Below are 18,194 nucleotides of genomic sequence, written 5' to 3'. Positions count from 1 at the left end.
AGTTCAGGATTCTTAACATTTCTGGTACTTCACAATTGTCTATAACTTATTCTATGACTCTGTCTCTTACCTAAAATAAGTACAGTTAGAGACATATGGAGATTTAATCAGAGATCTGGGCAAGAAATTCTCTATTGTCATCATAATAGTAATAGCAGGCAGCTACTGTAAGAAATGGTTGTTTAATGTATCAGTAATTAAACCAGTCAAGTCATTTAGCATCTAATAAGCTAAATAACCAATGGATTACAGAAATATATTAATGCATGAATAAATATATAAACCCATTAATACATACATAATTTTAACCAGATTCTAAGATATTGCAGAGATACAAATAGTGTTGAATCTACCTCTCGTGTGCCCTCAAATCTACACATTCCTTTTCACCTGCATTATGACTGCTTTAGTTCAAGCCTGCATCCCTGCTCATCTGGATCTCTGCACGGCTTTCTAGCCAGTCCCCTCATCTGACTTCTCATCCTGCTCTGTATTCCACACTGGCTCCAGGATTTCATTTCCATAAACCCAAATCTGATCCAAACACTATCGCACATAAAGCTCTTTATTGGCTTTCTGTGTCCTAATCAATAAGATTGCAATCTTTGGCAAGAGTCAAAAGTCTGGGTCACCTTGCCCACCTCACCAACCTTACCTGGCTCTGTTGTGCTGGCTTGTACTTTCTGCTCCTGAAAATTTCTCATCTCTGTGCCTTTGCATAAGCTATTTGCTCAGCCCAGAATTTCCCTCCTTTTTTTTTTTTTTGCATAATTCCTAGATTGATTTAAGATTCAACTCAAGAATCATTTATTGCAGTAAGCAGACGTCTTGATAACTGCATGTCATATGCCATTATTTCCTTTTCCATTATACTTACTAGTGGTGGGATGATTTTTACTTTGACTTGTGGTTGAGGACTAAGATAGGAGTATCCTGAATAATGTTGGGAAACTATAGGTATGGTTTCCTTAAAATGTATTTCTTCAGGTTCTATATTTAGAGTAGCATTTACTCAAATAGAGAAGTTTCAACTTTAGTCCTTATGGCTAGAGGGGAAGGAGTTTGTTCATTATAATGAAAAATGCTGTCATAATTGTCAATATGCTATGTTTGTACTTTAATCAAGTATTTACAAGTATATAAAATACCATTAGTTTCAGAATGGCTATGGTTGATGAATATCCAGGTTATACATTTTGTGTTCTCTATGAGGATGTGTGGGAGAGACTTAGGCCCGAGGTAGTAAATGCTACTTACCTTCAGTGAGCACAGTCTTCTCTCAGAGTCCTGGACATAAGAGAATTTAAGTCCAATCTGAGCTATCAGATCAGTCCCTGAGAAAGTCCAAACTGACAGGACTGGGGTCGACATCAAATGAGACCAGGTTATTATTGAAACATCAGAAGTGAATGGAGCCAAAAAGTAAATGAAATCCCAGTCTAGAAAGGAGAGCCTACAGTGAAAGCTGGAAAGGGCAGTATCTGTCACCACAGAGAAGCAAGTGAGAGGCACAAAAATTAGAAGCAAAGCAAGTGGTATGCAGTCGACTGAAAGGAGGAACAGGGTTTCAGAGGACCCAGGACTCGAGCAGTGAAATGAGCTTCAGGGCTTGGAGCTGATTCTGATTGCTGGCCTTTAGGCATGCCGGAATTAAAGACGTGTCATTTCAGACACAGTAGTTCCCACCGTCAACTTTATTGGTTTTCGGCTAAGACCCTAGCGAGAAACTATAACAAGGAAAAATTCCCTCACCAGTGATCACCTGCTGTAGAACTGAGGTTCTCAACCTGAAATCACAGCCCCTGTAAGGGACCCATAATATAATCATGAATTCAGGGCCACATGAACTTAGATGGAATATAAAGTGCATGTGTGTTTTCACAAACTTCTAACTTTAATTTAAAAGTCCCCTCAGTTGTGAATGTGGGCAGAACATTCAGTCATATTAGCAACATCTATGACTTCATCAGCGTTAGAAAGCAGGATATTTCCCCCTCTACAGTTCTTATAGCTATCTTAAAATAAAGTTTATACTCATCACCTCTTTGAAATCATAGTAGGCATTAGTTCCTCTGCTGCCTGTCTTAATAAGCATGTGCATGCACCAACACACAGGCTGTTACATACCTCCCTCAAATAATTCACAAACCCATGTCACAGGACATGGTGTCACAAACCCATGATGTCACAGGACATCATTTTTCTTTAATTAATAGAGTTCATAACATTGACCACAGGTCACTACTATGCTCAAAGCAGGTTTGGAGTTAATCCAGATGAGCTGACATGAATCCATGCTATCCAGCATTCAATAAATATTTGCTGAAAGTGTGAATGATTGACTTGAGAATTTACAGTTTATAAAATAGTTAATTCCATTTGCATTGCATTTACACTAACTTAGGGGACTTCAATATTTAAACTTCCACTGTGCTTAATTATTATCTCATGTTTAATTGAGTTCTTTTCTTTGAGAGTTTCTTTCTTTGAGTAGTACCAATTCATGAATACCCTTTGCATTCTTTAGCAAATGCTCAATGTAGAATATGATTTGAACATGTGCAACTTAAATGTGCAAGAAATATCATGTTAATTTATGTTCTTTAAATCAAGTTAATTCCAATTCTGAGTAACCCCCTCCCCACCAGTACTGAGAAATTCAGCCTCAGTTATTTTGGGGTGAACCTAGGATGATGCAAATGCCAGGACTCCCATATGGCTTCAAAGCATCAGAGAAGCCTCCTGGTTATACATCATGGACCCTTACTGATTTGCCTCTAAAATCTGTGTTCCAAAAGCATCAGAGACGCCTCCTGGTTATACATCATGGACCCTTACTGATTTGCCTCTAAAAGCTGTGTTCCAAAAGCATCAGAGAAGCCTCCTGGTTATACATCATGGACCCTTACTGATTTGCCTCTAAAATCTGTGTTCGAAAAGCATCAGAGAAGCCTCCTGGTTATACATCATAGACCCTTCTGATTTGCCTCTAAAATCTGTGTTCCAAAAGCATCAGAGACGCCTCCTGGTTATACATCATGGACCCTTACTGATTTGCCTCTAAAATCTGTGTTCCACTTGTGCATAAGCCCCTTCAGTCCTACTGGGTCTTCCCTGGGGCATTTTCAGGACAAGAGCAATGGCTCTGGTCATCTAGAGTCCCGCAGATCTCCCTTCAGATCTACCGTTCCCTGAAGGCTCCCCCTCTCTTCCCTTTCTACCCAGACCCAAGGGCAGTCTCTCTATTGAGCTTAACCTTTCACAAATGTCAAGGCTAGTCTTTGTCAGTGGAAAGTTTGACAGGGTGTTTGTTATCCCCAACAAAATCTGTGAGTGTAGAAACCTTGGAAGCTGCTTCAAATGAAAAGTGTTGTTAAAAAAAATATGCTATTAATGTACCAACAATTTATTCTGCAGTGAAGTTCTAGCACAGAGGTATTTCTCAGAATGCCAGCAACCTATACCTATTAGTTATTCCTCTGATGATGTCTGAATGAACTTCTGATAAGAAATCCTCAGTGGCCCACTAATTTAAAAATCATTTAATTTTTTTTTCTTGTTAGAGTTCACCATTTGTTATTCATTCTTACATTATTTTTAAGATTTTTATTCTAGAGACATCTATGCAACCTAAGATTTCTCCTTTTAACTACACACACATATATAACACAGTGCTGTTAGTTACATTCACCATGTTATGCCACCATCAGCACCGTTAGTCACCAAAAATTCACAGTCAACCCAAATAGAATATCTATGAAATTTAAGCATTAATTCCCCACTCCCTCTCCAAGTCTGGCCCCTGGTAACCTATATTCTAGATTCTGACTCTATGAATTTGCTTATTCTAATTATTTCATACCGGTGAGATCACAAAATGTTTATCCTTTGGTGCCTTCAAGGTTCATCCATGTTGTAACATATATCAAAATTTTATTCATTATTACTGCTGAATAATATTCCATTGCATGTATATACCACATTTTATTTACCCGTTCACCAGTGGTGGACAGTTGAGCTGCTTCCACCTTTCACAGTTGTGAATAATGCTGCCATGAATATTGACACGCAAATATTGTACAAGTTCCTGCTTTCAAATGCTTGGGGTATACCTAGAAGTAGGATGATGGGTCATATGGTAATTCTATACCTAACTTTCCAAGAAACCGTAAAACTGTCTTCCACAGCAGCTGCAGCATTTTACATTATCACCAACAAAGAATGAGCATTCCTATTTCTCCTCATCCTCTCCAACACTTGTGATTTTCTGGTATTTTAGTAGTAGCTATTCTAATAAGTGTGAAATAGGACCTTAAAATTTTCATTTACATTTCCCTGATAACTAATGATGTTGAGCTTGGAAAAATGTCTATTCAGGTCTTTTGTCCATTTTTTACTTGGATAGTGTGTCTTTTTATTGTTAAGTTGTAGGATTTCTTTATATATTCTGGATATTAAACCCTTATCAGATATGTGGTTTCCAAATATTTTCTCTCATTGAGCAGGTTGTCTTTACATAAGATCTTTGGATACACAAAGGTTTTTAATTTTGATGTGGTTCCATGTATATATTTTTTCTTTTGTTGCTTGTGCTTTGGATAAAAAGTCTAAGAAACCATTGCCTAACACAAGACTCTGAAGACACTTCCCAACATTTTCTTCTAGGAATTTTATAGTCCTGGTTCTTGTATTTATGTCTTTGATCCATTTGAAGTTAAATTTTTTTGTATGTTGTGGAATAGGGGTTGCCTTCATTCTTTTGCATATGAATATCCAGTTCTTCTAGCACCATTTGTTGAAGAGATTATTTTTTCCCAATTGAGTCAGCTTGGCAGCCATAGATGTGTCTGGCCACAGATGTGAGACTCTGTTTTCTGTATTCTCAATTTAATTCCGTTGGTTTATATTTTTATCCTTGTGCCAGTACCATGCTGTTTTGACCAATATAGCTTTGTAATAAGTTTTAAGAGTCAGAAAGTATGAGTCCTTCAACTTTGTTCTTTTTCAAGATGATTTGACTATTCTCGACTCCTTAACTTTTCTAATAAATTTAATAATTGACTTTGTCATTTCTTCAAACTAGGCTGTTAGAATTTTAACTGTGATTAAGGTAAATCTGAACATCACTTCAGTAGAACTGACACCCAACAATATTACCCTTCCAATCCATGAGCATGGAATGTCATTCCATTCATTTAGACTTCTTGGATTTCTTTTAGCAAAGTTTTATAACTTTCTTTGTACAAATACTTTACATCCTTGGTTAGATTTATTCCTAGATATTATTTTTTTAATATTTTACTATAAATAGTATAATATTACTATTGTAAATGAAAATTTTTTTCTTGATTTCCTACTCAGATTGCTCATTACTAATGTACAGACACACTACTGTTTGGGGGTGTTAATCTTGTACCCCACCACTTTGCTGAATTTCTTTATTTGCTCTAATAGCTTTCTTGAAGGCTTTTTGTGCCTTCCTATATAAAGGATCTTGTCATTTGCAAATAGTGCTTTACCTCTTCCTTTCTAATTTGGATGACTATTCTATCTTTTTCTTGCCTAATTACTGTAGCTAGAACTTCCAGTACAATGTTGAATAACAGTAGTGACATTGGGTATCCTTGTCTTATTCCAGATCTTAGATGGAAAGATTTCAATCTTTTACCATTGAGTAGGATGTTAGCAGTGGGCTTTTAATATCTGCCTTTTATCATGTTGAGGAAGTTTCCTTCTAGTCCTCTTTTTCTAAGTGTTTTTGTCAAGAAAGGATGCTAGAGTTTGTCAAATGCCTTTTCTGTGTCAATAGGGATAATCATCCTTTTTCCCCCTTCTTTCTGTTAATGTGGTTGTGCTAGTTTGAAAGTGTTGTGTACCCCAGAAAAGTCATGTTCTTTAAGCCTGATTCAATATTGTAGGGTGGAAACCTTTTACTAAATTGTTTCCATGGATGTCAAGCCATGTGCCGTTTTTATTAGATTATCTCCATGGAAATGTGACATGCTCAATTGCCATTGTAGTGTTTTGATTAGATGGAGATGTAACCCACCAATTTAAGGTGGGTCTTAATTAATTGACTGGAGTTCTTTGAAAAGGAACCACTTTGGAAGATGCTTCAGATCTAAAACAGATATTTGGAGATACAGAAAGAAAATGGCCCCAAGGAAGCCATTTGAAATGAGAATCCAAGAGAGAAAGCTAGCAAATGTCACCATGTGCCTTACCAGCTGACAGAGAAACCCCAACATCATTGGCCAGTTCTTGAGATAAGTTATCTTTCTCTGAATGCCTTAGTCTGGACACTTTTATGGCCTTAGAACTGTAAACTTGTAACTTAATAAATTCCCTTCTTAAAAGCCATCTCATTTCTAGTATATTGCATTCCAGCAGTTTTACCAAACTACAAGAGTGACGTATTACATTAATTGATTTTCGTATGTTGAACTACTTCTGGATAATCACACTCGATCATGATGTGTAATTCTTTAAATGTGCTGCTGGATTGATTTGCTGGTATTTTTTTCAGCATTCTTGCATCTATGTTCATAAGAGAAATTGGTCTGTAATTTTCCTTTCTGGTAGTATGTTTATCTGGTTTTGGTATCAGAGTGATTTGGGCCTCATAGAATTAGGTAGTGCTCCCTCCTCTTCAATTTTTTTGGAAGAGTTTGAGCAGGATTGGTATTAATTCTTCTTGGACTGTTTCAGAGAATTCACTTGTCCTGGGCTTTTCTTTTTTGGGAGATTTTTTTATTACTGATTAATTTTGTTTACTTGTTGTTGGTTTATTGATATCTTCTATTTCTTCTAGTGTCAGTATGGGTTGTTTGTGTGTCTCTAGGTATTTGCCCATTTCATCTAGGTTGTCTAATACGTTCTCATACAGTTGTTCATAGTATCCTCTTATGATCCTTTTTATTTCTGTGGGGTCAAGAGTAATGGCCCACTCTCATTCATGACTTTATTTATTTGTGTCTTCTCTCTTTTTTTGTTTCTCAGTCTAGCTAAAGACTCATCGATTTTATTGATCTTTTCCAAGAGCCAAATTTTGGTTTTATTAAAGCTCTCTATTGTTTTTTTTTAAATCTATTTCATTTATTCTTGCTCTTATCTTTGCTATTTCTTTACTTCTGCTTGCTTTGGGTTTAATTTGCTGTCTTTATCCAATTCCTCCAGGTGTGCAGTTGTCTTTGCTTCTAGCTCTTTCTTCTTTTTTTTCCTCTTTTGCAGTTTTAATAGAAGCAATGTCATTCATTTTTTAACCTCTTATAAGCACCAGATTGTAATATTAAGTCAATTTTTTTACAAGAAACACTATCAAGAACTTCCCTCAGGAACAAAACTATGATGTTCATTCTTCCAAACATCCAAATTGAAGGTCTACCAAAACCAAAACCCACACAGAGATTAAAAGCAACGAAAATCACAGTGTAGGTTTCAGCGCAGTTAGCAGCCTTCATTGGGTGGCCTAATCATCCTTCAGTTGACTTCCGAAAAACAACACTCTTGGTCATCAAATTATACATTTTTCCAGTTGCTTTTTTAAAGTTAAAAATAATAATTAAAAAAGAAAAACTTCAGAGGAATTCACAATCAACTACGTGACTCATTTCATTGTCACCTACAGCATATAAAGGTCAGGATGGCTGTTTGCAAAACACATGATTAGGTGATATTAATATTCAAGGTTTAGTTTTCTTCCAAACAGTGTAAAAATACCCACAACTCCAAGTATGAAGGGACACAGATGATCTCCACAAATGTATAATTTGATGACCAAGAGTGTTATTTTCTGGAAATCAACCAAAGGATGATTAGGCAGCCCAGGGAAGCCTGCTAAGAGCATTGAAACTTAGACTGTGATTTTTGTTGCTTTTTAATCTCTGTGTGGGTTTTGGTTTTGGTAGACCTTCAATTTGGATGTTAGGAAGAATGAACATCATAGTTTTGTTCCTGAGGGAAGTTCTTGATAGTGTTTCTTGTAAAAAAAAAATTGACTTAACCTAGACTGGGAGTACATGGTACCTGGGGAGGTGAGAGCAGGAAGTAGGGAGGACAGTGGAGCCATGCAGGGACAGGTCCAGGGACATGGCTATTTAGCAATCTACACAAATAAAGGCATCTGAGCTGTTCTTCATAGAGCAACAGGGCTTCCAGCAAATTGAAGACCCTTCCCCTGTAAAAAATATTTCCCATCCTATTTCACTGCTTTCATTGAAAAGTCATGAATTAGTCTGAGAAGCTCCCATGTGGAATCTTCTTCCAGAGACATGGAATTTGGAACAGTTGTCAAATCATTAATCACTTACTTAAAACTTTTTCCCTTCTTTGGCATGCTTCTTCAGTACTAGCATACAGTCTTCTATTGAACTTGATAGCATTCTCCTTTAAGATTGCCTAAGATATGACAAGTTTTCACATGTATTTCTTACACCCATCAATCACCATTTGGTACATCTCTACCTTAGTGACCATCTTTGGTTTTAGTTTGACTGTTTCACATAATATGCCCCCATCTCTGCCACCCAGAAGCAGTAAGTCTTTGTTAGTGCAATCTTTTTTCCCCACTGCCCAGATGGCCTGGGTATGTGCCTATTCGCTTTGCCAAATTAACATCCCCAGTGAGGATCAGACTATTTCAAATTTGCTTTGAGTGTAGAATTTTAAAGTTCTAATAAAGTGAATCTTCATCATGCACCCCTTCATCTATATCATACTCTACCAGGCACCTATCACCAGCAATGGGCCGATGTCTGTCAATGGCACCTCCTCAAAATATGGGTGGTAACTGCTTCAACCCCCCAGTACTGTTCTGACTCAATTCTTTCATCCTTTCTTCTACTTTATTTAAAAGATTGTCAACTTTTCTTCAGCGTGTTCATCGCTGTCATAACTCTAAAGGTCCAGCAATACCAATAAAGGTGGGTAAATTCTCAAATTAAGAAAGCTGCCATTTTATTAGTGTAGATGGCTAAATAGCCGTGGTTCTACTAAATATACATCATTTTCCCGTCATTCCCTGCTTCTGTAAAATGAACTGGAGGCCTTTTAGAAAGGTCTTATTACCAGCTTTGGTGCCAAGCATGAAATCAAGGGTACTGTTCCATGCTGCTGCCATGGTGTGGCGAGGTCCTGTACCGTGCGTGCCTGGGGAGGTGGCTGCAGGTGCCTGGGGGCTGCAGGGCATGTCAGGCTGCAGCAGCTGGGAGTACACGGCACCTGGGGAGGTGAGAGCAGGAAGTAGGCAGGGCAGCGGAGCCATGCAGGGACAGGTCCAAGGACATGCAGTGGCAGGGACCGCTGGGAGGGAGAGAAGAAGTGGGGCAGAGCCTCCAGCCCTGAAGTTGGAGCCCAGGGGTCACTTCTTTTTAAATATAAATGTTTAGTGCTATAAATATTCCTCTGAGTACTGCTTCACTGCATCTCATAAGCTTTGATATCTGTATTCTTGTTTTCATTTGTCTCAAGATATTTACTGATTTCCCTTGTGATTTCTTCCTTGACCCATTTATTGTTTAAGAGTGTGTTATTTAACTTTTATATATTTGTGATTTTCCTAGTTTTCTATTACTGATTTCCAGCTTATTCCATTTTTGTCAGAGAAGATGCTTTGTATAATTTCAGTCTTTTAAAATTTGTTGAGACTTGTTTTGTGACCCAACATGTGATCTGTCCTAGAGAATGATCCACATGCACTTGAGAATAATGTATATCCTTTGTTTTGGGGCACTATGTTTTGTTATGTCTGTTAGGTATAATTCATTTATCATACTATTCAAGTTCTCTTTCTCCGTATGATCTTCTGTGAAGATGTTCTATCTATTGATGAAAATTGTGTATTGAAGTCTCCAACTATTATTGTGGCGGTGTCTTTTTCTTCCTTCAGTTTTTCCAATATTTGCCTCATGTATTTTGGGGCACCGTGGTTAGGCACATAAATATTTATGGTTGTTATTTCTTCTTGGTGGATTAAACCTTTTGTTAATATATAGTGTCCTTCTCTGGCTCTTATATGTCATAGCTTTTGACTTAAAGTTTGCTTTCCCAATATTAGTACAGCTACCCCTACTCTCTTTTGATTACTATTTACATGGATTATCTTTGTCTGTCCTTTTGCTTTCAAGCTTTTTTGTGTCTGTGTGTCTAAGGCGAGTCTCTTGTAAGCAGCATATAATCAGATCTGCTTTCTTATCCATTTGCCAGTCTGTGTCTTTTGATTGGGTAGTTTAATCCATTAACAGTGTTATTACTGTAGAGACAGTACTTATTCCGGCCATTGGTCCTCTGTTTGTTGTTGTCGTTGTATGCTGTACGGCAAGGTCACATTTCTCTATTTTTCTAAGTGAATATTCTGTTATTGCAGCACCATTTGTTGATTTTTTTTTGTTTGGTTGGTTTTTGCTTGTTTTGGAGAAATGCATGGATTGGGAATCAAACCCAGGTCTCCCACACGGCCTGCAGGAATTCTACCACTGAACTACCCTTGCACCCCCTGTCCTTTGGTTTTTATATGTCATATCATTTTATTTTGTTTTCCTTTATTGCAGCCTCCTTTTCTGTATACTTGATCTTTTGTGATGTATCTGACTGATCCTTTTCTTATTTCCATTTCTGTATATTTTTTAAATGCTTTCTTTGTGGTTATCCTGGGGTTTGTACTCTACAACCTATAACTATAACTAACTAATTTGAAAAGATGACAACTTAACTTCAAAAACACATAAATTTTTTGCTCCCATATCCCTGAATTTCCCCTCTTTTATGTTGTTTTTGCTCCACATTACCTTTTTACATTTTGTATTCCATTATAAGAATATATGACTAATTCTTATTCAATTATATTCTGACTTTTATAGGAGTAGGACCTATAATTATATTCTGACTTTCATATAGAGTAGGGCCAAATACTGAGGATACAGTACAATTGGGTTTTGCATTTACCCTTTTATTTACCCATTCTTAAGAGCTTCACTTCTCACTGCTCCAAGTCACTCTCTCCTGTCTTTTCCTTTTATTCTGAAGAACTCCCTTTAGCAATTCTTTTTGGATGGATCTTTCGGTGATGCACTCTCTCAGTTTTTATTTATCTGTGAAAATTTTAAACTCTCTCTTATTCTTTAAGGACATTTTTGCCAAATAAAGACTTTTTGGCTGGCAAGTTTTCTTTTTCAGTACCTTAAATATCTCGTACCACTGCCTTCTCACCTCCAGGGTTCCTGATGAGAAATCAGCACTTAGTCTTATTGAGGATCCCTTGTATGTGATGAATCACTTTTCTCTGGTTGCTTTCAGAATCCTCTATTTATCTTGATATTTGACATTCTGTTAGTATGTTCCTCAGAGTAGGGTTTATCCTGTTTGGAGTACTTTGCTCTTCTTAGACATATATATTTATGTCTTTCATAAGAGTTGGGAAACCTTCAGCCATTATTTCCTCCTTTCTGTCCCTTTTCCCTTCTCTTCCCTTCTCCTTCTGGGACACTCTATGTTGTCACTCAATTCCCTTAGACATTGCTCTATTTTTTCTATTCTTTTCACTATCTATTCTCCTAAATCTATGATTTTGGTTGTCCTGTCTTCTAGTTTATTGATTCTTTCTTCTGCCTGTTCGAATATGCTGTTGCATACATCTTCTATTTTTAATCTCCATTATTGTGGCTTTCATCCTCAAAATTTGTTACATTTGTTTTTTAAAATTTCTGATTATTTTTCTTACATATTGTTTTCTTACTATCCTTTAGTTGTATATCCACCATTAGTTTATTTATCCATATTTTCCTACATCTCCTTGAATGTATATAGATTTGTTTGAACTTTTTTAATTAGTTGTTCCAAAGTCTGTGTCTCCTCTGAAGTTTTAATTTGTTCCCTTCAATGAACCATATCTTCTGTTTGGCTTGTAAGTGTTTGCTGAATTCTGGGCATATGATTATTTCGATGTGCTAACTCTGAAAGTCAGTTTCTCCCTTTTGTCTAGGGTTTTATTGGCTGTATGTTAAGGCTCTTCTTTGATGCTTGGTCCAACTTATTCTGGATCTTTAAAGAAGCCCATGTTTAACTGTTCAGATTTTCTCTGGTCTTCTGCTCCTGATTCTTTCCCTGGATATGTGATACAAATTTTATGATTGCCCTTTTATGTGCAATTGTTTCAACTCCTTTCCTATGTTCCTCCTCTGGGAACCCTAATCTGTTCTTTTTGTTTTCTTGCAGAATTTTCTTCCTAGACCCTATAATTTGTTCAACTTCTTTTTCTCACCTAGTGCTCCCTTTTCACTACACTTTTATGTCCTGGGGTCTGGCCTACCTTATGGTAGTTCAGTTCCACTTTTTTTTTTTTCCTGTAGGCTTTCCTGCCTCCAGTTACATCCCTGATAAGATACCCCAGTGTTCAAAAAGATCCTTTTTTTCCCCCCATTTGGTTGATCCAGCAATCAGAGACTAGGTTGAGTGTATAGATCTCTAGCCAACAGTTCTGCCTTGGTCTCTTTTACTTCCTGGGGGCCGTTTCGGCCTGTTGTATGCACTTGCTCATCAACAGCCTCTTGTTCCACCCTGGTTCTGTTCCTGGATTTGCATGGGGCTCTAACTTGCTGCTGTGAGGGGCTATACGATCTGAATCCATGGCAGGAGGTTCCCAGGCCATGCTGCCCCATAGCACTCCTAAGTTGTACAGGACTGAGTGAGGATATGAGTTTCCAGATTGGCAGGTCCTCGTTGCAGATCTCCTAACCTTGCTTTTGGTGTTTCTTTTTTCTTTCTCTTTGATCAAGCATTTGTGGAGGACTTCTCTTGTCTTTATTGTCCTCCAGAGTTCCAAGAAAGTAGTATTTGTCCTTTCATTAGTCGTTTCTGAGGGGAGACTTTTCCAGGCCAGGCTGATGGCATGCCCTAAAATCTGAGGTTGGCTTGGCCCTGATCTGCTAATAAGGGAGCTCTCTCTTACAGCATACCACAGAATGCTTTCAACATCATTTTCATTCATTCATTCTCTGGAAAGACAAGAATTATTCAGATAAGTAAATGAACTTGAGTGAACTGCCTTTCCCCAAATTTCAAGATGGCATGAAACTGAATATATTTCTCAACAATATTTTTAACTGAGGAAAATATCACCAACTTCCTTTTACCTTTACAAAACTACCAGAACTATTCAAAACCCAACACTTTAGTTAATGACACTGATTCATAATTCATTTTCAGTAGTGGTATTAGGCTAAAACAGAATTTGTTTAGGCCATTATTTGTTCCCAAAACTAAAGCAAGAAATTGATTGTTATTGATAACTTTGAGATTTACTCTAACCCCATTTCAGACACCAGAAATGTAGACTGCTAGACATATACAGTGAACTTGTTATATGGTTTTAGGGACTCAGGTTGTCAAATTTGTATATCCATTGGTAATTTTCAAGTGACACAGAAGGTGGCAGTAAAATGTAATTAAAAATCAGTTATACAGAAGGGAAATACATATGCAGGTGTGCAAAGCATTCCTTTTTAAAATATGTCATTACATTGTATTTATATTTCATCATAATAGAGCAATTCAGATAGAGGAGCATTCTGTAATTTTAAATACAAGTAATGAAAAAGCTTCAAAAATTCCAGTGGACGGATGGTGGGGAGTTGTGGTTTTTGTTTTTGTTTGTGCATTCCTGAGCCATCATGTGGGTTATTTATGCCTTTGTTTATCCCTTAATTATTTTTTGGAAACCAAGGAGAAAAGAAATAGGAAGAATGAATTGACTGATCATATAAAATGTTATCATGAAAAAAAAATATTACCATGAGTACAAGTAAGATAAAAATTCATTAGCTTAGAAGCTTAGACTACCTATAGGCATGCCTAAGAGTTACTTCTGGAGGACCTCTGTTGTTGCTCAGATGTGGCCTCAGTCTCTCTGAGCCAGACTCTGCAAGTGAAATCATTGCCTTCTCTTCTACATGGGACATGACATCTAGGGGTGAAGGTCTCCCTGGAGACGTGGGAGATAACTCCCAGGGATGAATCCAGACCTGGCACTGTGGGATCAACAATTCCATCCTGACCAAATGGGGGGAAAGAAGTGTAATTAATAAAGTATCAGTGGAAGAGAGAGTTCAAACAGAGTCAAGAGGCTACTCTGAAGGTTGTTCTAATGCAAGCTTCAGGCAGACCTTGCTACCTATCATAACCTGACAACCCCCAATCAGGACCATTCCAGTCAATCTTAAAGAAGACCTAGGGCAATAAATTTAACATTCCACAAGGGTTCCAAGCACTAGAGTAATTTTCCAGAAACCTACAACCTCCAGATGGCTCCCGGGTCCAGATAAGTCCTGAAACCTAGCCCAGCCTCTCCAGAACATCAGATAGTTCCATCTTCCTACCCCATATTAGTGGGGCACTTCCAATATCAAAAATTGAGAATTGCCACATCCCACACAACCCCAAAGAGAGGGGAAACAGAAAAGGTGATGATGAAATTATACATAGAAGATAGGACTTAAAAAATGAATATGAATGCTAAATCATCAAATGGATATCTCTTTTAGTCTCCAGTATTTTAGAACAGCTAGAAGTAACAACCTAAAATTGTGAAATTGTAACCCATGTCAAAGTCTGAAATATGTTCTACAACTAATTGTGGTGCTGTGCTTGGAAATTTATAGCTCTTTTGTATATATGTTATTGTTCACAAAAAAAGAAGGAAAAAATAGTCAATTGTGATGATGAAAAAGTATTTAAGCCCTCTAGCCTCCAATATTCTGGAGCAGCTAGAAGGAAAAATCTGAGAGGATCGTATAGTAGCCCATGACAAACTCTGGGATCTATCCTGTAACCACTTTTTGAAGAGTGCTTAGAAAACTAGTGCTTTTTTATTTCTTTGCTTTGCATATATATTATTCTATACAATAAAAAAAGTTTAAAAAAACTTCGTTAGCTGAGGCAACTAAATGATAATTCTTGACATCAACAACTGTAAGTTCATTTAATTCCTGGAGAAAAATCCCATGCTGCAAATGTGGCACTAATTTACATTTCCCATTCTGTAAATTATCTGTAAATACTTTATTTATTCCTTTAACAGGGACTTGGTATATTCTTCAATGCTTTACTGGTGTATAGGAGGTCATTACTTCACTACCATTCTATCAAGTACCCAATTCAATCAAATCCACAAATATTTATTTAGTGCTTCATGTCTGTAACATACTGAAGAGATGCTACATAAAATGAAAGGAAGCAAAATTTGAAATAGATTCATAAGCTCCAGACATAGATACACACACATAAATTAATCATTACATTCAGTTAACTTCTGTACAAATACTTATCAATTATCAGCAATCCCTTCTCCTAGTTAATGTTGAATTACTACAAATTGTTCTCTGATTCATAAAATGGTCAAAATTTTTGTCTCTTCTAAACATTTTACAGCATGAACTTGGATTTTAGATTTTGACTATTCACAGGAATTATTTCCCCTTGTCCTTTTTTGAACACAGAGGTTTGAATGTTTTTGTGAGGATATTCCAAAACGTTTATGATATCTGGCAAATGATTCTTATGAAAAATGAATTACTTTGGCATTTTGGGTTATTCAAGAGGCAGTTACACAGTTTACTTTTCAAAAGACACTTAGGGAACCTCTATCTGCGTCCATCACAGTTGGAGGACCAAAGCAGGAGTTCAGAATATCAGAAGCAGAGGTACTGGTACAAGTATAGATATTGGACACATTACTAATCCTGAAAATGTATTTCTCCAGTATTCATGACCAAGAAAATCCCCTCTCAGCATAATTTTGGGATCCCTTGGAGATTATTTTTTGGAGTAGTACTAGTAGAGAAATGCATTCACTTTCTCAGACTTACAGTCCAGGGTCCAAGTTTTGAAGATAAAGGATTAACAGATTCTTTGCAAATATTCAGAAACCATTCTTTTCACTCGGCAACTTCTGTCCCTTAGCAGAAGGGCTAAGGTTAAAGCAAGAGGAGTCTAGAATATGAGTACATGGCTGAAAATCTGAGAACCCTTCATATTCTGTATGATGTGTCTTCATTGGACACTCCTCAGACAAACAGAAATAATGATGTTATTGACTGTGTCAACATTAGCAATCCTATTTGGAAGTCAGAATCTTTGACTTCATGCATAGAGCACCTTTCAGCTATGGTTCAAGCACATGATCAGGGAAAACAGCGTCCCTAGTTATCAGTGAGGCCTAAATTTCATCATCTGAGAGAGTGTGAAACCCTTGGGGTACAATGTAGAGGAGGAAGCTTCAACCTCAGGCTGCCCTTCCAGAAAGTGGTAGCAGGAGAGGTAGCCACCACACTTGGTGGTGGGAAACCCATTACCTCTTAGAAATGATCTGCCATGGCCATTCCCCCTCCACCTTGGGATACTTCTCTGGTCTCTAGCTGCTTAAGCATTTGGCTCCATTCTCTCCCTTCACTGTATCATGCTAGAGAATAATCAAGGAAAAAATGTAGCCTGCTATGAGTAATAAGATGAGAAGGAATAATTTGGAAATAATATGGGAAGATATCTGATTTATAAGACAATTGCCAGGCTACAGAAAAGGTTCAGCTTTTACTCTGTATCTGGATTTGTGCTCATAAGAGTAAATTTGAAAGGTGAAAAAAAAAAGGCAAGTTATGGTCTTCTATGCATGAATGCCTCAAAGCAATCTACTATTTAAACTTCTGGACAGACATTTATAAGCACTTAAACTTTGTACTAGCATTAAAAGAAGAGCTGCATGTAAAACCCAGGCCATGGCGGCAGCAGTGGCTCAGTGGCAGAGTCCTCGCCTGCCATGCCAGAGACCCGGGCTCCTGGTCCCTGCCGATGTAAAAAAAACAAAACTAAACTAAACCAAAAAACCAGGCAAAGCATGATCCCACTTTGTAGACCCAAAATGCCAAGTGATTTTTCAAGCCCCATTTTCCTAATAACTCCCTCCCTTTTCTTTTCAGAATTGTTTGCTTTTTTCCTAGCCAAACATTCATTAATGTGCAGATATGGAATTTAGAGATTGTTTCTTTCTTTTCTCTTAGTAATTCCATTAACCTGGGGCTAATTGAATATTAAGTTATACCATTGGTTTAGGCAGAAAAGTAGAATGGGGTTTGTTTGTTTGTTTGTTTTTAACTTTTTTTTATTGTATAGTATAACATATATACAAAGCAAAGATAAAAAAAAAAAACCACTAGTTTTCTAAGCACTTTTCAAAAAGTGGTTACAGGATAGATCCCAGAGTTTGTCATGGGCTACCATACGATCCTCTCAGATTTTTCCTTCTAGCTGCTCCAGAACATAGGAGGCTAGAGGGCTTAAATACATTTTTATCATCACAATTGATTTTTTTTCCTTCTTTTTTTGTGAACGATAACATATATACAAAAAAGCTATAAATTTCCAAGCACAGCACCACAATTAGTTGTAGAACATATTTCAGACTTTGACATGGGTTACAATTTCACAATTTTAGGTTGTTACTTCTAGCTGCTCTAAAATACTGGAGGCTAAAAGAGATATCCATTTAATGGTTCAGCATTCATATTGATTTGTTAAGTTCTATCTTCTATGTATAATTCCACCATCTCCTTTTATCTTCCCATACCTCTCTTTGGAGTTGTGTGGGCTGTGGCAATTCTCAATTGTTGATATTGGAAGTGTCTGTCACTAATATGGGGTAGGGAGATGGAACTATCTGATGTTCTGGAGAGGCTGGGCTAGGTTTCAGGACTGATCTGGACCAGGGAGCCATCTGGAGGTTGTAGGTTTCTGGCAAATTACTCAGTGCCTGGAACCTTTGTGAAATCTTATAAATTGCCCTAGGTGTCCTTTAGGATTGGGTGGAATGATCCTGGTTAGGGGTTGGCAGGTTATGATAGGTGGCAAGGTCTACCTGAAGCTTGCATAAGAGCAACCTCCACAGTAGCCTCTCAACTCTATTTGAACTCTCTCTGCTACTGACACCTTATTAGATACACTTCTTTTCCCCCTTTTGGTCAGGATGGAATTGTTGAGCCCATGGTGTCAGGGCTGGACTCATCCCTGGGAGTCATCTCCCACATCACTAGGGAGACTTTCACCCCTGGATGTCATGCCCTATGTGGGGGGAGCGGGGGGCAGTGATTTCACTTGCAGAGTTGGGTTTAGAGAGAGTGAGGCCACATCTGAGCAACCACAGAGGTCCCTCA

At 37.5% G+C, this 18,194-nt stretch overlaps 1 protein-coding gene and 1 pseudogene across 1 annotated transcript in view; one reads left to right on the top strand and one right to left on the bottom strand.

Annotated features, from left to right (window-relative positions):
* The window catches only part of DLGAP2 (DLG associated protein 2), a 1,049,558-nt gene that overhangs the window by 975,673 nt on the left and 55,691 nt on the right, over positions 1-18,194 (top strand). The gene's annotated exons all lie outside the window — the stretch shown is intronic.
* On the bottom strand, positions 7,683-9,118 carry LOC143677251 (spermine synthase-like; annotated as a pseudogene).

The sequence above is a fragment of the Tamandua tetradactyla genome, chromosome 3, assembly GCF_023851605.1.
Source record: "Tamandua tetradactyla isolate mTamTet1 chromosome 3, mTamTet1.pri, whole genome shotgun sequence".
Classification (NCBI taxonomy): domain Eukaryota; kingdom Metazoa; phylum Chordata; class Mammalia; order Pilosa; family Myrmecophagidae; genus Tamandua; species Tamandua tetradactyla.
This window is presented reverse-complemented; position numbering and strand designations above follow the sequence as displayed.